Source organism: Lynx canadensis, chromosome C1 (assembly GCF_007474595.2).
Source record: "Lynx canadensis isolate LIC74 chromosome C1, mLynCan4.pri.v2, whole genome shotgun sequence".
In the NCBI taxonomy this organism is placed as follows: domain Eukaryota; kingdom Metazoa; phylum Chordata; class Mammalia; order Carnivora; family Felidae; genus Lynx; species Lynx canadensis.
Genome location: NC_044310.1, coordinates 213,934,548 through 213,955,388, shown reverse-complemented (window position 1 = coordinate 213,955,388; position 20,841 = coordinate 213,934,548). Strand labels below are relative to the sequence as shown.

General features: G+C 40.3%; 1 protein-coding gene across 5 annotated transcripts in view; it reads right to left on the bottom strand.

The window, feature by feature from the left end:
* GIGYF2 (GRB10 interacting GYF protein 2) overlaps positions 1–20,841 on the bottom strand; it is a 146,500-nt gene that overhangs the window by 119,712 nt on the left and 5,947 nt on the right. The gene's annotated exons all lie outside the window — the stretch shown is intronic.

The following is a 20,841-nucleotide window of genomic DNA, read 5'->3' as shown; positions in this document are numbered from 1 at the left end:
TCTTCATTTCCTTCCTATTTAGCTGCCATTCCCCCAAAGTTTCTAACTTCCCTGAGCATACCCATGGTTTATTTAACTACAAACTGTATAGGTATTGCCTTGAACCTTCTGTTGTCTACAGCGGTGTTCTCTACTGGCACTTAGGGTAGAACTCTACTAAATCACAGGGGTAGCAAGGAACACACGGGGGGGGGGGGGGGGTGACTGTAAAAAGAGCAATAAAAACTTCTCCCACAAATTTCCAAACTGCTTCCCTTGGGAAGGGTCCCAGCCCTGCTGTGAATAACAGATTTTTTTTTCACCCATGACCTATATGGCATTTCCAGCTGCCTGCTCCTCCTATATATCTACCTCAACAACAGATCAAGATACCATTTTTTTTCACAGTCCAATAGTCAGCCAGACTCAAAAACCCAGAATCATCTGCAGCTCCTTCTTCCTCATTGCCTGTCTCAAAATTCAATCAGTTCCTCCTTCAAGATTCTTCTTGCATTCTCCTCTCATTATAATTAAACCTTTGTTAACTCATGTTTGGATTATTACAATAAAGTTTCCAACTTGCTTCCCTGAATCACCCTCTAACTACTGACATCTAACAACATCAATCTTCCTAAAGCACAACCCTGGTCATGCCTACCCCTCTGTAAAACAGTCAATTAAACCTACCATGTAGGGTCAAAACTGGTATTTCAGGTCACCACCAACCTGATAATCTATACCCCTCTCCTCAACTCAACCTCCTATGGTTTCACCTCCAAACTCAAGGCCAAATGAGAACTTTCTATTCTCCACTGCATTGTCCTTCTGTGCTTCTCTGTTCATGCCATTCCTTTGCCTCAGAAGGACTGCCTTGCTCTACCTCCCTTTCAATGGCCTGCATAAAACCAAGGATCCATTCAAGTATCTACTCCATTTCCTAAGTAGAAGCAGCACTGCTCTCTCTGGAAAGGAAAATGTAAACATAAGATGCAGAAATGGGGGCACCTGGGTGGCTCAGTTGGTTAAGCATCTGACTCTTGGTACCAGCTCATATAATGATCTCACAGTCATAGGATCACCTGGTGTCAAGTCTCTGCACTGCGCGTGGAGCCTACTTGGGATTCTCCCCCTCCCTCCCTGCCCCTCTGCCACTCACGCACTCTCTCAAAAATAAATTAACTCAAGCGTCCGACTTCAGCCAGGTCACGATCTCGCGGACCGTGAGTTCGAGCCCCGCGTCGGGCTCTGGGCTGATGGCTCAGAGCCTGGAGCCCGTTTCCGATTCTGTGTCTCCCTCTCTCTCTGCCCCTCCCCCATTCATGCTCTGTCTCTCTCTGTCCCAAAAATAAATAAACGTTGAAAAAAAAAAAAATTAAAAAATAAATTAACTCAGGGGCGCCTGGGTGGCGCAGTCGGTTAAGCGTCCGACTTCAGCCAGGTCACGATCTCGCGGTCCGGGAGTTCGAGCCCTGCGTCGGGCTCTGGGCTGATGGCTCAGAGCCTGGAGCCTGTTTCCGATTCTGTGTCTCCCTCTCTCTCTGCCCCTCCCCTGTTAATGCTCTGTCTCTCTCTGTCCCAAAAATAAATAAACGTTGAAAAAAAAAATTTTTTTAAATAAATAAATTAATTAATTAATTAACTAAAAAAAAAAAAAACAAAAAAAGATGCAGAAATGGAATGGAACCTATAGGATTCAATACTGAGATGGCAGTGCTTTTTGAATCAGTATATATAACTTGAAAGCAAAAAGAAAATGGAAAAGAAAACTTGGGAGCAAAGACTTACAGTTTTGATCAAAATGAATGCACCTAAGGAAACACCCCAAAAGACCATTAATATGGACCTTGAACTCTAGTGTAGAGTCAAGATGGGGATGAGAAAACAGATTTGGAAGTAAATCTACACAACTGCAACCAAAATTGAATGAAACTATCCCAAAGCAGAAATCAAACAGGAACAAGCTCAAGGGACAAGAACAAAGCCCAGCAAACACCATGCGGGAGGATACTGGCAGGAAGAGAAAGACTGCGCAGTTAAAAATCTCTAACACTAACCTTTCACCCTATCATGGACCCTCACTTTCTCCACATTCACTGTATCTATAACAGAATGGAGAAAGAGTCAGGATCTTTGGGGAAGATTATCCATTTGTTCAATAAGGCTAAAAACTAAAATGAAGATTGGTAAAATAGTGCCCATACCATAGAAGACTTTGTATTTTATATCCCAAGGGCAATGAAAGGCTATAAAAAGATCAAGGCAAGAAAATGTCTAGAATGAAATCTGCACTTCAGGAAGATCATTCAAGATGCCAGGAGGAGAATGAATTAGCAAGAGCTAACGTAAGGATGCCTGGGTGGCTCAGTTGGTTGGGCATCTGGCTCTTGGTTTTGGCTCAGATCATTATCTCACGAGATCAAGCCCTGCACCGGGCTCTGCACTGGCAACATGGAGTCTGCTTGGGATTCTCTCCCCCCCACCCCCGCCTCTCTAAAAAAAAAAAAAAAAAAGCTAAAAGGTAAGGAGAGGTGTTAGAAATTCAGCAGATATTGTGGAAGCCAGACCTATATACCTAGAGAAAAAGGTGATGATAATAAATAATAACTACATTCACAGACATAAAAAGAGGTCACCAACATATTAAATGTTTAAGGCAGGTTACAGAGCACAGAGAATCATTACATTCAACACATTCTAAAATATATTCTTAGTGAGTATACATAAATATGCCCCACGTTATTAATATTTACTTCTGAATGGTAGAATTATGGATAATCCTTTTCCTATTAAGTTTCTAACTTATGTATACAACAAAGATAGTACAGGCACAATTTTTTTTAATGGAAAAACTCAAAAGTTTCAAACACTGAAGTCAAAAAAGGTAAAGATTGAAAAGTCTTCACTGGCTTCCACAATGAAGTCACTAGTGACCTGAAAAGCAGTTATAGAAATGTGAGGGGGATACCTGACTGGCTCAGTTGATAGAGCATGTGACTCTTGATATCAAGGTCATGAGTTTGAGCCCCACACTGGGGGTAGGGTTTATATACATACACACCAGAAAATAGTATTTGCAAGCGGTGTATAAATAATTGCACAGAGACAACAGAAGCAAACCAGGTTGAATGGTCACCCTAGTCAAGGAACAGAACAGGCCATAAATGGAAGAAGATAAAATGATAAAATTCCTGATTCTGCCTACCAACAACAGACATATCTACAACCATACAGGGAAATGTTCTGGTAACCTCAGAGGGCTAAAGAGAAGGTAAAATTATCAGGGCACAATAGACTTCAGTTACCTTAATAATGCCGAAAAACATCCTATGAACAATTTAACATATGCAAAGGTTTAACACACAAAAATTACAGAGACCCCAGTAATAGTTCTTGAAACAGAACCAGGAGACTGGGTCAACAGTAAAAGAAACTCCATGGTTATGAAGATGACACAACAAAAGGATGAATAAACAGAGGGATCCTCATTCATCTCATGACCAAGGATGACAGTAACACACAGCACAGTGGAAAATTCTGAGAACGAGTCCTGGTCCGAGTCCTGGTCCTAGCATCTCTGAAATATAAAAGCACCCAAATCTTGCAGGAAGGATTCAGAAAAGGACATAAAATGGATATAATGGCATAAAGTGCTTCTTTTGGAATATGTGCAAAATACTGTTAGTTCAGAGACCACCCTATAAGCCTATCTTTCTCGTGCCGAAAGCAACTATGACAGCACAGATAGATGGTAAGGCTCTAGCGGTTTCTCTCCTTTGGCTACTCCAATTCTGAGATAAGGAACTCAGACATCGGCCTACCCTCAGATTTTCAGAGCTGACTTAAAAACAGCTGATAAAACACTCCTATATAACCAAAATTTCAGACCTTGTCCATTAATCAAAATTCCTTACAAGTGAATTCAAGTAATATATTCCTTCTAATACTAGGAAATCGGTCTTGTTTGATAAACTGCAATCTATATTTGACAATGAATGCAAAATAATCTGGCCTTTTTGTCAACATCCTAAAAACTCTGTGCTAGCGTCACTTGGGTGGCTCAGTAGGTTAAACATCCAACTCCAGCTCAGGTCATGATCTCGTGGTTTGTGAGTTTGAGCCCCGTGTGGAGCTCTGTACGTACTGACAGCTCAGAACCTGGAGCCTACTTCAGTTTCTGTGTCTCCCTCTCTCTCTCTCTCTCTGCCCCTCCTCCACTCACACACTCACTCACTCTCTCTCTCTCTCAAAAATAAACACTAGGGGCGCCTGGGTGGCGCAGTCGGTTAAGCGTCCGACTTCAGCCAGGTCACGATCTTGCGGTCCGTGAGTTCGAGCCCCACGTCGGGCTCTGGGCTGATGGCTCAGAGCCTGGAGCCTGTTTCCGATTCTGTGTCTCCCTCTCTCTCTGCCCCTCCCCCGTTCATGCTCTGTCTCTCTCTGTCCCAAAAATAAATAAACGTTGAAAAAAAAAATTTTTTTTAAATAAACACTAAAAGAAAATTAAAAAACAAAAAAACAAAAAACACTCTGTGCTAAATTAGCCCCCACTGGCAATTATCTTATCTCTGATTACTAGTATAAATATTTTCTCTATGTATTTTTTTTGTTTTCCTGGGTTCCTTACCTCCTCTTTGGGACCGCATCAATCACTCTGTGGGCATGTGACTGCATGTTCAAGAGAGGAGAGAGAAGAAATCAACCCAGCTCTATATTACCATTGGATGTGCAACAAAGAAAAGGGAGACCCTGGTCCCTCAGCTCTAAGTCTACCGTTTTCTCACAACCTGGCACAATGTCAAGAAGCCAGACGCCTTCTGGGCATAGTCACTGTCAACATGAAGGAGCTGCAGATCTACGTAAATAAGTTCTAACTGGAGAAACACAGCAAGGAGAAGCAAAAGCAGAATCAGAATCCGGCACAGCAGCGGAGAGTTCAACTGATCCAGCTTCCAGAAGTCTTGACAGACCAATTAGTTACAGCTACTAATAATTCAAAACGTATACTCCTTTAAAACCTCCTGAATTTTTCTTATAAATATTATCTGCTGATGCAAACCTCCATCTCCTGGATATGTAAAAGTTACCCAGAAAAAACTATGGCAAATCTGGAATGAACTCCAGCCAGTACTACAGATAGTCTGACAAAGACTAACAGAATGAACACCAAGGAACTGAATCTGCCCCCACACTTCTTTAATTCCATTTTCCCAAGAGTAGAAAAAAGAGCTACTCTTCTAGCACTCCTCACGTACACAGTCCCAAATAAATGAATAGTTCTGTCCCCATTCCAACAGCAAGCTATTTTTACCTTAGCCAGATGTGGATTAAGATAACGCAAGATTAATAACTCCATTAGTGCAAATTAGTTCAACCACTTCAAAAATAGTTTGGCAATATCTATCAAATCTAAATATATGCCTACCCCATGATCCCATAATCCACTGCTAGACATATATGCAAGGGAAACTTCTACCAAAAGACAAAGACAAGTTATTCAAAGTAGCTTTATTCATAATTACCAAAAACTGACATTTGGCTGCTGTGTTCATCTCCACAAACAGATGAATGGGTAAACAAACTGCAGTGGAGCTTCAAGGAGAGGGTGGTATGCCAGACAGAGCACTGAAGCTCTTCCCCTCCTCACAGCTCCCTTGCCCTATGCATCTCTTCCCTCTGGCTATGTTACTGAGAAAGGTAACATCATTAATAATGAGACAAACAGGGACACCTGGGTGGCTCAGTCAGTTAAGCGTCCAACTCTTGATTCCAGCTCAGGTCAAGATCTCACAGTCAGTCCTGAGATCAAGCCCTGCATCAGGCTCCAGGCTGGGCATGGAACCTGCTTAAGATTATTTCTCTCTCTCTCCCTCCCCTGCTCTGGGGCACATACGTGCTCTGCCTCCCTCTCTCTCTCTCTCTCAAAAATAATGAGACAAACAAACAGACACCATGTGCCTCCTGATGTGTTGCACTGAGAAGGACACAGCATTATTTATGTTTACATTCCTGACAATAATGCATAAACTGAAACTAATCTTGAAAAAACATCAGATCTACCCGAACTGATAGACATAAAACCAATCAACTGTAGTCTCCAAAAATACCAATGTCATAAGACACCAAAAAAAAAAAAAAACAGCTGAAGATTCATCCCAGATTAAGGGAGACTGAGAGATATAAAGACCAGGTGCCTGTATGATTCTTAATTTCATCCTAAACCAGCTATAAGAGATATTAAAGAGGAGCACCTGGGTGGCTCAGCTGGTTAAGCATGGACTCTTGATACCAGTTCAGGTCATGATCTCACAGTTCGTGAGTTAGAGCCCCTCATCAGGCTCTGTGCTGATGGTATGAAGCCTGCTTGGGATTCTGTCTCTCCTTCTCTGTCCCTCCCCTACTTGTGAGTGCACACAAGCTCGCTCTCTCCCAAAACAAGTGAACTTTAAAAAAAAGAGAGACATTAAAGAGACAACTGTAATAATCTGAATAGAAGTTAATGAGTTAGGTAGTAGCACCATATCAATGTTAATTATGACTGAAATTTTTACTGTGATTATGTAGGAGAATGCTTATTCTTAGAAAATAACACTGAAGGGGTGCTGCTGGCTCAGTCAGTGCAGCATGGGACTCTTGATGTCAGGGTCATGAATTAAACCCTATGATGGATACAGAGCTTACTTAAAAAACAACAACAACAATAATAATAATAAATTAGGCGCGCCTGAGTGACTCAGTCTGTTAAGCATCAGACTTTAGCTCAGGTCACAATCTCACAGTTCGTGAGCTGGAGCCCCAGATCGGGCTCTCTGCTGTCAGTACTGAGCCTGCTTCAGATTCTATGTCTCCCTCTCTCTGCCCCTCTCCCACTCACACTCTCTCTCTAAAACCTAAACATTTTAAAAATAATAAGTTTATTTAAAAAAAAATATTGGAATGCTTATGGGAAAAGGAGCATGAGGTCTGTATCAAACTCTCAAATGGAATGGAAAACTTTTTTTTTAATGTTTATTTATTTTGAAAGAGTATACAAGCAGGAAAGGGGCAAAAAAAGAGGGAGAGAGAGAATCCCAAGCAGCCTCTGCGCTGTCAGCAAAGAACTGACACCAGGCTCAAACTCATGAACCATGAGATCATGGCCCTAAGATGATGACTGGAGCTAAAATCAAGAGTCAGACGCTTAACTGACTGAGCCACCCAGGTGCCCCTGGAATGGAAAAAACATATATAAAATGCTATATGTTACAAATTATGTGAAGAATTATATACATACATACATGCACATACAAGAAAGAAAAAGAGAAAGAAATGAATAAAATAAATACAGAAAATGTTAAAAACTAGTGACAACAAACTACACGAAGGGCATACTAAAAAATCTTAGTAATTTTTGGCAACTTTTCTGTAAGTTCGAAATTATTTCAAAATAAGTTAAATTGTAGTATATTCCTACAATGAAACATTCATCAATAAAGAAAAGAACCCATTACCAAAGAACCCAGCTACCAAAGAATATATACTGTGTGATTCCTTTGAAAACAAGTTCAATAAGTAATCAAAAGGGGACAGATGTCAGAAATGTGCTCATCAGGAAAGTAGAACTCGTGAGGAGGAAGGAGAAGAAGAAGCCTTCTGGGGTGCTGGAAATGTTCACTATTGTGATCTAACTGGTGATTACGTAAGTATATAATATGTAAAACTTCTTCCAACTATACACTTCAGATTTGTGCACCTATTTACTATATTTTATACCTCAATATAAAAAACGTTGAAATAGGGGGCACCTGGCTGGCTCAGTCAGTGGAACACGTAACTCTTGATGTCAGGGTTGTGAGTTTGAGCCCCATGTTGGCTGTAGACATTACTTAAAAATAAAAGGTAAATAAATAAGTAAATAAATAAATAAGGTTAAAATAAACCGTAAGATAGTTTCACTAAAAAAAAAAAGTCCAATTAAAAATATTTTAGGGGCACCTGATGGCTCAGTTGGTTGAACGTCCAAATTTTGATCTTAGCTCAGGTCATGATCTCATGGTTCCTTACATTTGAGCTCAGCATTGGGCTCTGCACTAACAGCGTGAAGTCGGCTTGGGATTCTGTCTCTCCCTCTGTCTGCCCCTTCCATGCTTGTTATCTCTCTCAAAATAAATAAACTTTAAAATATATTTTTTTTAGTGGACATGAAGCTCAGCTATTTTATTTTTTTAAATAAGCTCTATGCCCAACATGGGGCTTGAACTCACAACCCCATAATCAAGAGTTGCGTGCTCTACCAACTGAGCCAGCCAGGCACCCTTAAGATGGCTTTTTTTTTTTTTTAAAGTAATTTCCACACCCAATGTGGGACTCTTTAACAACCCTGAGAGATCAGGAGTTGGATGCTCTAACAACTAAGCCACCCAGGAACCCCGAAGCAAAGCTATTTTAGATACAAATCATCTGGGGCGCCTGGGTGGTTTAGTCGGTTAAGTGTTCAAAACTCTTGATTTTGACTCAGGTCATGATCTCACGATTGTGAGATGCAGCCCCATGTCGGGCTCTGTACAGACAGTGTGGAGCCTACTTGGGATTCTCTCTCTCTGCCCCACCACCGTGCTCACTCTCTCTCTCAAATAAATTAAACATTTAAAAAATAAATAAAGGCCAATCTTCGGATAACAAATACTAAATTTATTCCCTACTTAAACTTTTTAATTAAAAAAACTTATACTGCTATACTGATATAATAATCTACACATCTATTATTCAAGACCAAAAACAAGTCTACATTAAAATGAAGCAAGACTAGGAGCACCTGCCTCAGTCAGTAGAGCATGCAACTCTTGATCTCGGGGTCATCACTTTGAGCCCCATGTTGGGGGCAAAGATTACTTTAAAAGTTTAAAAAATAAAATAAGGCAAGACTCAACCACTAAGCTAAAATATGTAAGTCTCAGAATGCGTATTTTTCCCAAACTTCAGAAAAAAGCTAAAGCTAAGTAAAACAATGAAAAGGAAACATGAGGAGAGAACCACATACACCACATCACTTATCTTCATAAAAGACAGGAAGCAATCTTATGAAAGCAGCACATTCACACAACATAATATAGGTACAATGAGGTTTGCACACAAGAGTATAATTACTCATATGTCATTAAAAGACAAAAAGAAAACAGAAATGAAGAAAAATTAGTGAGATGAGATTAAGGATTTTATCCCTATTTTCCTAATTTACAATAATCTTCAATTACTTTTATGACAAAATATATTTTAATTCTCACAGGAAGTGTTTGCCTGGTTTCTATGAAATATTTTCCCAACCCCAACATAAATGTCATAGAAAGTTAATATTCTCTTGAACATTAACTCAGTTTAAAAAATAATTTTAAGGGGCGTCTGGGTGGCGCAGTCAGTTAAGCGTCCGACTTCAGCCAGGTCACGATCTCGCGGTCCGTGAGTTCAAGCCCCGCGTCAGGCTCTGGGCTGATGGCTCGGAGCCTGGAGCCTGTTTCCGATTCTGTGTCTCCCTCTCTCTCTGCCCCTCCCCCGTTCATGCTCTGTCTCTCTCTCTGTCCCAAAAATAAATAAAAAACGTTGAAAAAAAAAATTTTTTTTTAAATAATTTTAAGAGGGTGCCTGGCTGGCTCAGTCAGTAGAGTGTGACTCTTGATCGTGGGATTGTGAGTTCAAGGCTTACATTGGATACAGAGATTACTAAAACACACACACACACACACACACACACACACACACACACACACTTTAAGGTAAAAAAATAAAAGGAAACTCTTCTCTCAGCTATTATAGCAGAAAACACTATTCCCTTTGCACCCATCTGATCTTCAGTTTTAAGCAGGCAAACATTTTTTTTAAGGTTTTAAGTAATCTCTACACCCAACATGGGGCTCAAACTTACAACCCTGAGATCAAGAGTCCCATGCTCTACTGACTGAGGCAGCCAGCACCCCTAAACAAGCAAATGTTTTTGAATAATTTTGAAAACATGATCTATTAACACATTTACTGAGGACAAAACTTCATAAAGCAAAATTAGGCTTCAATTATCTACTTTATTACTAAACAGTTAATCCTAGGAAAAGGAACAAAGAACTTTTTTCCCAGAAAATTACCAAAGATCAAAAGAATTATGCACATCTATCTGGACCACGTATTATATATGAAACCTTGCAAAATACTATTTATTTCCATGTTAATTACCCTTTTGTAGCATATCTTTAAAAAAATTATAGATGCTTTGCTCACTTTTCTCCTCATCCTAAAAGAAATTTCAATCCCTAATTTACAGTGTCGTGATAAGCACTGTAATCCGGCACAATCTGAATCACTACCCAAGCCATAAAAGTAAGGTCAGCTTTATTCCTAACAGCCCCAAAGCAAAAACAACCCAAATGTTCATTCAAAGTTGAATGGATAAACAAATACTATAATAGTCATACCCAATATTCTCAGCACTAAAAAAACTAATGACTGATACCTGCAGCAACACGAATGAATGAAATCAGACACTGAACTGAGCCAAAGAAGCCAGACCAAAAAAGAAAATATACTGAATAATTCCATTTATGCAAAACCCTAGAAGAGGCAAAATTAATCTACAGTCACAGAAACTAATTCAGTGGGGGAGGAACAATGACTGCAAAATGTAGAAGGAAACTTCTACAGGTGATGAAAATGTTACACATTTTGATTGTGGTGATGGTTATACAAGTACATACATTTGTCAAAACTCATCAAAATGTACATTTAATATGGGTGTACTTAATATCTTCATTTTATTCTATGTAAATTATACTTCAAAAAAAGGTGAATTTTAAAAAGACTGAGCTTACTAAAAATAGACTGGCTCCCTCAAAGAGCAATGCATTCCAAGACGAACATTTTATATTCCTTTTATATTAAATAATCTCTCTTTATACATTTTTTTAAAGTTTTTATTTTTAGGGGCGCCTGGGTGGCTCTGTCAGTTGAGTGTCTAACTTCAGCTCAGGTCATGATCTCACAGCTCATGAATTCGAGCCCTGCATCAGGCTCTGTGCTGACAGCTCGGAGCCTGAAGCCTGTTTCGGATTCTGTGTCTCTCTCTCTCTACCCCACCCCTGCTTATGCTCTGTCTCTCTCTGTCTCAAAAATAAACAAACGTTAAAAAAAAAAAAAAAAAAAGAAAAAACATTTTATTTTTAAGTAAGATCTACACCTAACATGGGGCTTGAACTCACAACCCTGAGATTAAGAATTACATGTTCCACCAACTGAGCCAGCCAGGCACCCGTAAGTCATCTTTCTTTAAATCTATTAAAATAAATGTTAGGGGTGCCTGGCTGCTTCAGTCAGTAGAACATGCAACTTTTGATCTCAGGGTTGTGAGTTCAAGCCCCATGTTGCATGTAGAGATTACTTAAAAAGAAATCTAAAAAAAAAAAAAAAAAAATGTTAAAGTTTTAGATAAAACCAAGGAACACTGTCTAAAACTGTTCTGTCTTATATAACAGTACCCATTAGCCACATGTGGCTGTATCAAGTTAAGTTAAGTAAAAATCAACTGAAATTTAATTTAGGTCCTCAACGGGGAAAGAGTGACTTTACAGTGGACAAACCTGACAAGGAATCAAAGTCAACCATATTATCAAGTATATCTAGGTCAGCATTAACAATGATAAAGCACACTGATAGTATACGTGCTCTTAATATAATCTGATAAAAATGGCAATTTACCTCTGAGGTCTTCCTCCCCAAAACCCTTAACCCCACTCTAATTGTGAGAAAAACATCTGATAAATCCCAACAGAGAGGCATTCTACAAAAACAGCCAGTAACTCCTCAAAATTGCCAAGACTGTTAAAAACAGGGAAGTCTGAGAAACTATCACAGCCAAGAGGACCCTATAGATATGTGACCAAATGTGGTATCCTAGATGGATCCTGGAACAGAAAAACCAAGGATATCTGAATAAACTATGGACTTCAGCTAATAATGATGTATCAAGATTGGTTTATTAACTATAACAAATATATCACAGCAAGGGGCATCTGGGTGGCCCAGTCAGTTGAGCATCAGACTTCAGCTCAGGTCATGATTTCTTGGTTCATGAGTTCAAGCCACACACAACAGGCTTGCTGCTGTCAACACAAGAGCAGCTTCAGATCCTCTGTCCCCCCTGTCTGCCCCTCCCCCACTTGTGCTCTATCAAAAATAAACATTAGGGGCGCCTGGGTGGCTCAGTCAGTTGGCTGTCCACCTTCAGCTCAGGTCATGATCCCACAGTTCGTGAGTTCAAGCCCCCAGTCGGGTTCTGTGCTGACAGCTCAGAGCCCAGAGTCTGCTTCGGATTCTGTGTCTCCCTCTCTCTATGCCCCTCCCTGCCTCCCTAACCCCCCCCCCCACAAAAAACAAATAAACATTAAATATATATACCACAGTAATATAAAACATTAATAATAGGGGAAACCGGGTGTGGTATATATGGGAGATCTCTGTACCATCTTCTGTTTCTCTGTAAATCTAAAACTGTTCTTAAAAATGAAGACTACTATATGGGCACCTGGGGGACTCAGCCGGTTGGGAATCCAACTTCAGCTCAGGTCAAGATCTTGCGGCTAGTGAGTTGGAGCCCCACATCGATCTCTGTGCTGACAGCTCAGAGCCTCAAACCTGCTTCGGATTCTGTGTCTCCCTCTCTCTCTTCCCCTCCCCTGCTCGTGCTCTGTCTCCATCTCTGTCTCTGTCTCTCTCCCTCAAAAAATGAACAAGAAAAAAATAAACTTTTTTTTAAATGAATGAATGAATAAATAAATAAACAAACAAACAAACAAACAAGGGAATCTGAAGGGCACCTGGGTGGCTCAGTTGGTTAAGCATCAGATTCTTGGTTTCAGCTTAGGTCATGACCTCACAGTTCACAGGAGTGAGCCCTGTGTCAGGCTCTGTGCTGACAGCATGGAGACTGCTTGGGATTCTCTCTCCCTCTCTGCCCCTCCCCAACTTACAAGTGCACTCGAGTGCTCTCTTTCAAAATAAACTTTAAAAAAGTCTTAAAAAGAGAAGGCTATTTTATCACTAATCACAACTTAAGAACCAATGCTCTCTCTCCCTCAAAATAAACTTTTAAAAAAAAGTCTTAAAAACAGAGGGCTACTTTATAACCATAACGTATGAACAAATCTTTATCTACCCAGCACTAAAAACCCTCAATGAAATCTAAAAGACCTCAATGTTTATTTCAATTTCTATTTCAAACCATTACTTATTTTTTAATGCTTTAAAAAACAAAACAACAAAAAAACTACGTATCATATGTGAACAGAACATTGAAAACTGTTCCACTCCCCATAGTAGCAATTCTCAAAGTAACATCTTCTGAAATTCTTTCAAGGTAGCCATGATGTCAAAACTATTATTACAATAATACTAAGATATTACACTTTTCAGTATTGGCGCTGCACTAATCATGCAGTGAAAGAGTAACCGATACACAGACCGGGGTATTTAGCAGACATTTTTTTCAAAAATGATCAAAGTGTGGGGTGTCTGGGGGGCTCCGTTAAGCATCTGATTCTGGATTTCAGCTTGAGTCATGGTCTCATGGTTCATGAGTTCAAGCCCTACATCAGGCTCCATGCTGATAGTGTGGAGCCTGCTTGAGATTCTTTCCTTCTCTCTCTCTCCTCCCCCTTCAGTCTGCCCCTCCCCCGCTCCTGCTGATAAACTTTAAAAAAAAAATGAACAAAGGACAAGAACCATATGATCCTCTCAAAAGATGCAGAGAAAGCATTTGACAAAATACAGCATCCTTTCTTGACAAAAACCCTCAAGAAAGTAGGGACAGAAGGAACATACCTCGAGATCATAAAAGCCACATATGAACGACCCAACGCTAATATCATCCTCAATGGGGAAAAACTGAGAGCTTTCCCCCTAAGGTCAGGAACAAGACAGGGATGTCCACTCTCACCACTGTTAATCAACACAGTATTGGAAGTCTTAGCCTCTGCAATCAGACAACACAAAGAAATAAAAGGCATCCAAATCGACCAGGAGGAGGTCAAACTTTCACTCTTCGCAGATGACATGATACTCTATATGGAAAACCTTAAAGATTCCACCAAAAAACTGCTAGAACTGCTCCATGAATTCAGCCAAGTTGCAGGATATAAAATCAATGCCCAGAAATCAGTTGAATTCATATACACCAACAATGAAGCAACAGAAAGAGAAATCAAGGAATCCCATTTACAGTTGCACAAAAAACCATAAAATACCTAGGAATAAATCTAACCAAAGAGGTGAAACTATACACCTGTATATACATACAGTGAAAACTACAGAAAGCTTATGAAAGAAATTGAAGACACAAAAAAAATGGAAAAAAATTCCATGGTCCTGGATAGGAAGAACAAATACTGTTAAAATGTCGATACTCGGGGCGCCTGGGTGGCTCAGTCGGTTAAGCGTCTGACTTCAGCTCGGGTCACAATCTCACGGTCCATGAGTTTGAGCCCCGCGTCGGGCTCTGGGCTGATGGCTCAGAGCCTAGAGCCTGCTTCCGATTCTGTGTCTCCCTCTCTCTCTGCCCCTTCCCCGTTCATGCTCTGTCTCTGTCTCAAAAATAAATAAACGTTAAAAAAAAAATTTTGGGGGGCGCGTGGGTGGCTCAGTCGGTTGAGCATCCGACTTCGGCTCAGGTCATGATCTCATAGTCTGTGAGTTCGAGCCCCGCATCGGGCTCCGTGCTGACAGCTCAGAGCCTGGAGCCTGTTGAGGATTCTGTGTCTCCCTCTCTCTCTGACCCTCCCCCGTTCATGCTCTGTCTCTCTCTGTCTCAAAAATAAATAAACGTTAAAAAAAAAAAAAAAAATTTTTTTTTAATTTAAAAAAAAAATTTTTTTTTAAAAATGTCAATACTACCCAAAGCAATCTACATATTCAATGCAATCCCTATCAAAGTAACACCAGCATTCTTCACAGAACTAGAATCATCCTAACAAAAAAATGAACAAAATGACACTATCACTTCAAAAACAAAAAAATTGGCAGTACTTGTGGCCAATAATAAAATTTGAACTTTCAAGCAAAATTCGAATTTTGGAAAACTTCTATTCGCCATGAGTTTGCTGGGTTTTCCAGTACTTCAGACTTTCCCAATTCTTCAAGGCTTTCCTGATGAGTACTAACATTAATAAATGCAATTTTTTAAGTTTATTTTTATTTATTTTGAGAGAGATCGAGAGCAAGCTAGGGAAGGGGAGAGAGAGAGAGAGGGGGACAGAATACTAAACAGGCCCCCACTGTCAACACAGAGAGCAACGCAGAGCTAGAGCAGAGCTAGAACTCACAAACCATGCCATCATGACCTGAGCCAAAATCTAGAGTTAAACGCTTAATCGACAGAGCCACACAAGCACCCCTGAATGCAAGTTTTTGGTACTATGTCATTTAAGGTAGTCATTTACGGTACAAGACAGACCAATGGATTTTAATGTTACAGAATATAAAAAGTGCACTGACATAATTCAGATTTCATATTGCAACTAACCTTTAAAAACTACTACTTGGGGTGCCTGGTTGGCTCAGTCAGTTAAGCGTCTGACTCCGGCTCAGGTCATGATCTCGCAGTTCATGGGTTTGAGCCCCACATAGAGCTCTGTGCTGACAGCTCAGACAGAGTCTAGAGCCTGCTTCAGATTTTGTGTTTTCCTCTCTCTCTGCCCCTCCCTCACTCATGCTCGTACTCTCTCTCTCAAAAACAAACATTAAAAAAAAAAACTAAAAATAAGATAAAATAAAAAATAAAAACTACTACTTGTCGGGCACCTGGGTGGCTCAGTCGATTAAGCTAAGTCGATTAAGTCGAACCAGCTCCTGGTTCATGAGTTTGTGCCCTGCCAGCCTGGAGCCTGCTTCAGATTCTGTCTCCCTCTCTTCTCTGCCCCTCCCCCAAGCACGTGCTGTCTCTCTCTCTCTCTTTCTCTCTCTAAGATAAACATTAAAGAAAAATTAAAGGGGTGCCTGGGTGGCTCAGTGTCTGTTAAGTGTCTGACTCTTAGTTTCAGCTCAGGTCATGATCTCATGGTTTAATGGGTTTAAATCCCACATCAGCTCTGCGCTGACAGTGCAGAGCCTGTTCTCTCTCTCCCTCTCTCTGTCTCTCTCTGCCTCTCCCCCACTCACGATGTCTCTGTCTCTCCCCAAAAAATGAATAAATTTTTTAAAAATTTAAAAAGCTACTACTTGTCGAATTTTGGTGTACTATACCAAAGAATAATCTGCAATTATCTGAAAAAAGTCTTAAAATATTGCTCCCTTTTCCAACTACATTCATATCTCTGTGAGGGTTAATTTCCTTCATATACTTCAACCAAAGTAATAAAGAGCAACTGACTGAACACAGAAGCAGATATGTGAATCCAGCTGCCTTCCACAAAGCAAGACATAAAAAGCAACTTGCAAAAAGATAAAACAATGTCACTCTTGTCACCAAATTTTTGTGAAATGTTTTAGAAAATGGGTATTCTTCATTAAAAATATATTCATGTTAATATATAATGAGACTATTATTTTTAAACTAATAAATCATTTTAAATTTCTCAGTATAATATAGACACATAGAACTAAGAGGCCTAAAAGTTCTTTGGGGGTCCTCTAACTTTTAAAGAATAAAGGAGTCCTGAGGCACCTGGCTGACTCAGTCAGAAGAACACATCTGACTCCCGATCTCAGGGCTGTGAGTTCAAGGCCCATGATGGGTGTAGAGATTACAAAAAAAATAAATAAATGAACTTAAAAAAAAAAAAAAAAAAAGGATAAAGGAGTCCTAAGATCAAAAAGTTGAGAAGTGTTGGGGCATCTGGATGGCTCAGTTGGTTGAGCATCCAACTCTCAATTTCAGCTCAGGTTATAATCCCACAGGTCATAGAATTGAGCTCCACATAGGGCTCTGTGCTGACAGCAAAAGGCCTGCTTGGGATTCTCTCTCTCCCTCCCTCTCTCTCTCTCTCTCAAAATAAACAAACATTTAAAAAAATTTTTTCTTTTTTTAGTTGAGATGTGTCTATCTCAGAGAAAAAGGGAAAAATGACAAACAAAAGGAATACATAAATTAACTTACAACAAACATACGTAGCCTGGAAAGCTAATCAAAAGGCATAAAACATCATTGACAACAAGAACACCAAGATCCAAAATGTGACACTTAAGTGTCTAGGTCTTAAAAATGTATCTTTTCCAAGGACAGAGAGACTTCTCACATTTTGAAATTTACTTATATGATGTTTAATGTTTATTTTTGAAAGAGAAAGAGAGAGAGAGAGAGAAGAGAGAGAAAAGGTGAGTGGGGGAGGGGCAAAGAGAGAGGGAGACACACAATCCAAACCAGGCTCAGGCTCCAAGCTGTCAGCACAGAGCCCGAAGCAGGGCCTGAACTCAGGAAAGGTGAGATCAAGACCTGAGCCAAAGTCAGACGCTTAACCAACTGAGCCAACCAAGCACCCCTACTTATATGATTTTTTGGTTGCCTCTGCCATTAGGCTATAAACCCTATGAAGATAGTTCCTAATGTGTTTTGCTCACCACTGTGGCTAGCCCAGCACTCGGCACAAAGCAGCTATTCAAGTATTGCTGGACTGAGAACAAAACAACACTTACTAACAGAACTCACTGATGTCTCTATTCAAATTATAAAGATGAAATTTTACAATCAAAATTTACCTATTTACATTGTAATAACAATCATAAAAGCTACCATTTGCTGAAATCCCATTTACTGTGCACCAGGCATTACACTGGCATTTAATTTTTTTTTTAATTTTATTTATTTTTGAGACAGAGAGAGACAGAGCATGAACAGGGGAGGGTCAGAGAGAGAGAGGGAGACACAGAATCTGAAACAGGCTCCAGGCTCTGAGCTGTCAGCACAGAGCCCGACGCGGAGCTCGAACTCACGGACTGTGAGATCGTGACCTGAGCCGAAGTCGGTCGCATAACCAACTGAGCCACCCAGGCGCCCCATGGCATTTTAGATTTTTAATTCCCACAACCACTATGGGATATACTTTACAGGTGAAGGAAATAAGGCTACCAGCAGTTAACTTTTTATCTCAAGTTACATGTAATTAAGTAACAGAAAATTAAACCCACATTTCTCTGCTTTAAAAGGCCACAAACTTTTCACTACATAATGATACAATGCTCTACAATGCTCGATACTCCTTGGTTACCTTTTTCTTTCTTCTCCATTCCCTTGCAGTTTTCAGAGGAATTCATTTTGTGGAAGTCACTTTTTCTCCTTTTCCCAATCTTCCACTCTGCTCCACTATCCTTTAACTTCTACTCCTCTGCATCACTCAGTTAAGCAATATACTAAGCCCTCGGGGTAGGGAAGAGAATAGACTCACGATCCAAACACACTAAGAAGAAATTTCTCCTAACACGCTACAAAGAAATTTCATTAACAATGGTGGAAGCAGGATCAAAGGCCAAAGAGTATCAGATTCCAAAACATAAACTAAGGCTGACACTGATCTTGCAGGGTGGCTTCACATCCAGCCCTTCAACTGGCCATGGCTTGAGCATTATCACCTCAATTCTCAAGGACCTAACCACGAGAGCCCCTCGATATGGCCATGTCTTCAAGGCCTGAGTCATGATTTACCAATTAGAAAGTACCAAGCCAGTACCTCTGCCAATTCCTGTCAGGATCTGCAACCAAAGAACCAATACTGAAGAGACCAGAGTTCCCAAGACTTCCTCCAGGCCCAGGACAATTTGAATAAAAGGAGCTTTGTTCCCAAAGAACATACTGGCCACAATATCACTGTAAGAAGAAATGCTATTACTGTCATTCTCCCCACTGTTTCTGAACAATATGTAAACATTTCTATTTTCCTTCCTTTTGGTAAAGAAGAACAAAATTAGGAATCAATGAACTATTCTAGGAAAAATCACAAGGCCATAAACATTACCATGTCATTTGATAATCTCACCAGAAGCCAATGTTTTCCAGAAAGGGAACCCCAGAGCCTGAGAAGTTTTACACAGATTATGTGGAAATCTTTTTAAAACCTCACAAAGCCTTAACTCAGTAAGCCTGAATATACCTCACCTCAAAATTCAGATTAAAGAGAACATACAATATGAGAGAGGGCTATTCTACCTTAAAAATGAATTCAGCTAAGGGGTGTCGGGGTGGCTCAATTGATTAAGTGGCCAACTTCAGCAACAGGTCATGATCTCACAGTCTGTGGCTTCGAGCCCCGCATCAGGCTCCATGCTGACAGTTCAGACCCTGGAGCTGCTTCAGATTCTGTGTCTGCCTCTCTCTCTGTCCCTCCCCTGCTCACACTCTGTCTCTGTCTCTCTTTCTCTCTCTCAAAAATGAATAAACATTTAAAAAAAATTTTAATAAATTCAGCTAAGAAAAAAAAAAGAATTCAGCTGCAATCTGCTAAAGTAAACCTTGTCTGAAAAAAAGCATCAGAGGAAGTCACATCTGTGGCCTGTCATTGAATACATCACTCTACAACAGATGACTTTTATTAGTAATCCCTAGGCTCTGCATTAAAAATCTTGGTATACAAGGGGCACCAGGCTGGCTCAGTCAGTAGAGCATGTGACTCTTGATCTTGGGGTTCTAAATTCAAGCCCCATGTTGGATGTAGAGATTACGTAAAAATAAAATCTTTAAAAAAGTAATCTCAATATACTAAGAATATTTAAGCAATAAAAATTACTTAAGTAATCAGGTATCACCAAATACATACAAGCTATAAACAAAAATAAACAGGGCTTCAAAATGGTCCATTAAAAATGTTTTTCTTCAGGGGCGCCTGGGTGGCGCAGTCGGTTAAGCGTCCGACTTCAGCCAGGTCACGATCTCGCGGTCTGTGAGTTCGAGCCCCGCGTCGGGCTCTGGGCTGATGGCTCAGAGCCTGGAGCCTGTTTCCGATTCTGTGTCTCCCTCTCTCTCTGCCCCTCGCCCGTTCATGCTCTGTCTCTCTCTGTCCCAAAAATAAATAAACGTTGAAAAAAAAAAAAAATGTTTTTCTTCAGTATTACCTAATAATTCTAGAATACAAGATGTTAATACAAAAGTTTATATATACTGTCTAACTGATCCTTTCCCAACAGTGAAAATTCCTGCTACCGCTCAAATAATGTGAATATATGTTCACATGTAGAAGTTCCACCCTTCATATTCTCCATAGCTTCCTAATACTCAAGTGTTGCTTAACACTGTAAAAAGTACCCAGAAATTAAAATTTACAAAAGTAATCAATGAAAAATAACCAACCAATGATTTTTCCACAAACCAAGTCTCTCATTTGCTAACCTTTACCACAGACACTCCTCTGAACCTTCTTTTTTTTTTTTTTTTTAATTTTTTTTTTTCCAACGTTTATTTATTTTTGGGACAGAGAGAGACAGAGCATGAACGGGGGAGGGGCAGAGAGAGAGGGAGACACAGAATCGGAAACAGGCTCCAGGCTCTGAGCCATCAGCCCAGAGCCCGACGTGGGGCTCGAACTCCCGGACCGCGAGATCGTGACCTGGCTGAAGTCGGACGCTTAACCGACTGCGCCACCCAGGTGCCCCTGAACCTTCTAAACCAAGAACTTTTGTTAAAACGCCACGGAGGGGGGCCGACCTGGTGGCTCAGTCGGTTATGTGTCTGACTCTTGATTTTGGCTCAGGTCATGACAAGCTCCACTGTCAGCAAGGAATCTACTTGGGATTTTCTCTCTGCCTCTCCCCCATGCACATGCACGTACGCTCTCTCTCAAAATAAACAAACAAACAAACAAAAACAAAAAACACTGCACTATGAAATTCAAATAAGGATGCTTGGTGAAACCTACCAGGCCTCACTGACCA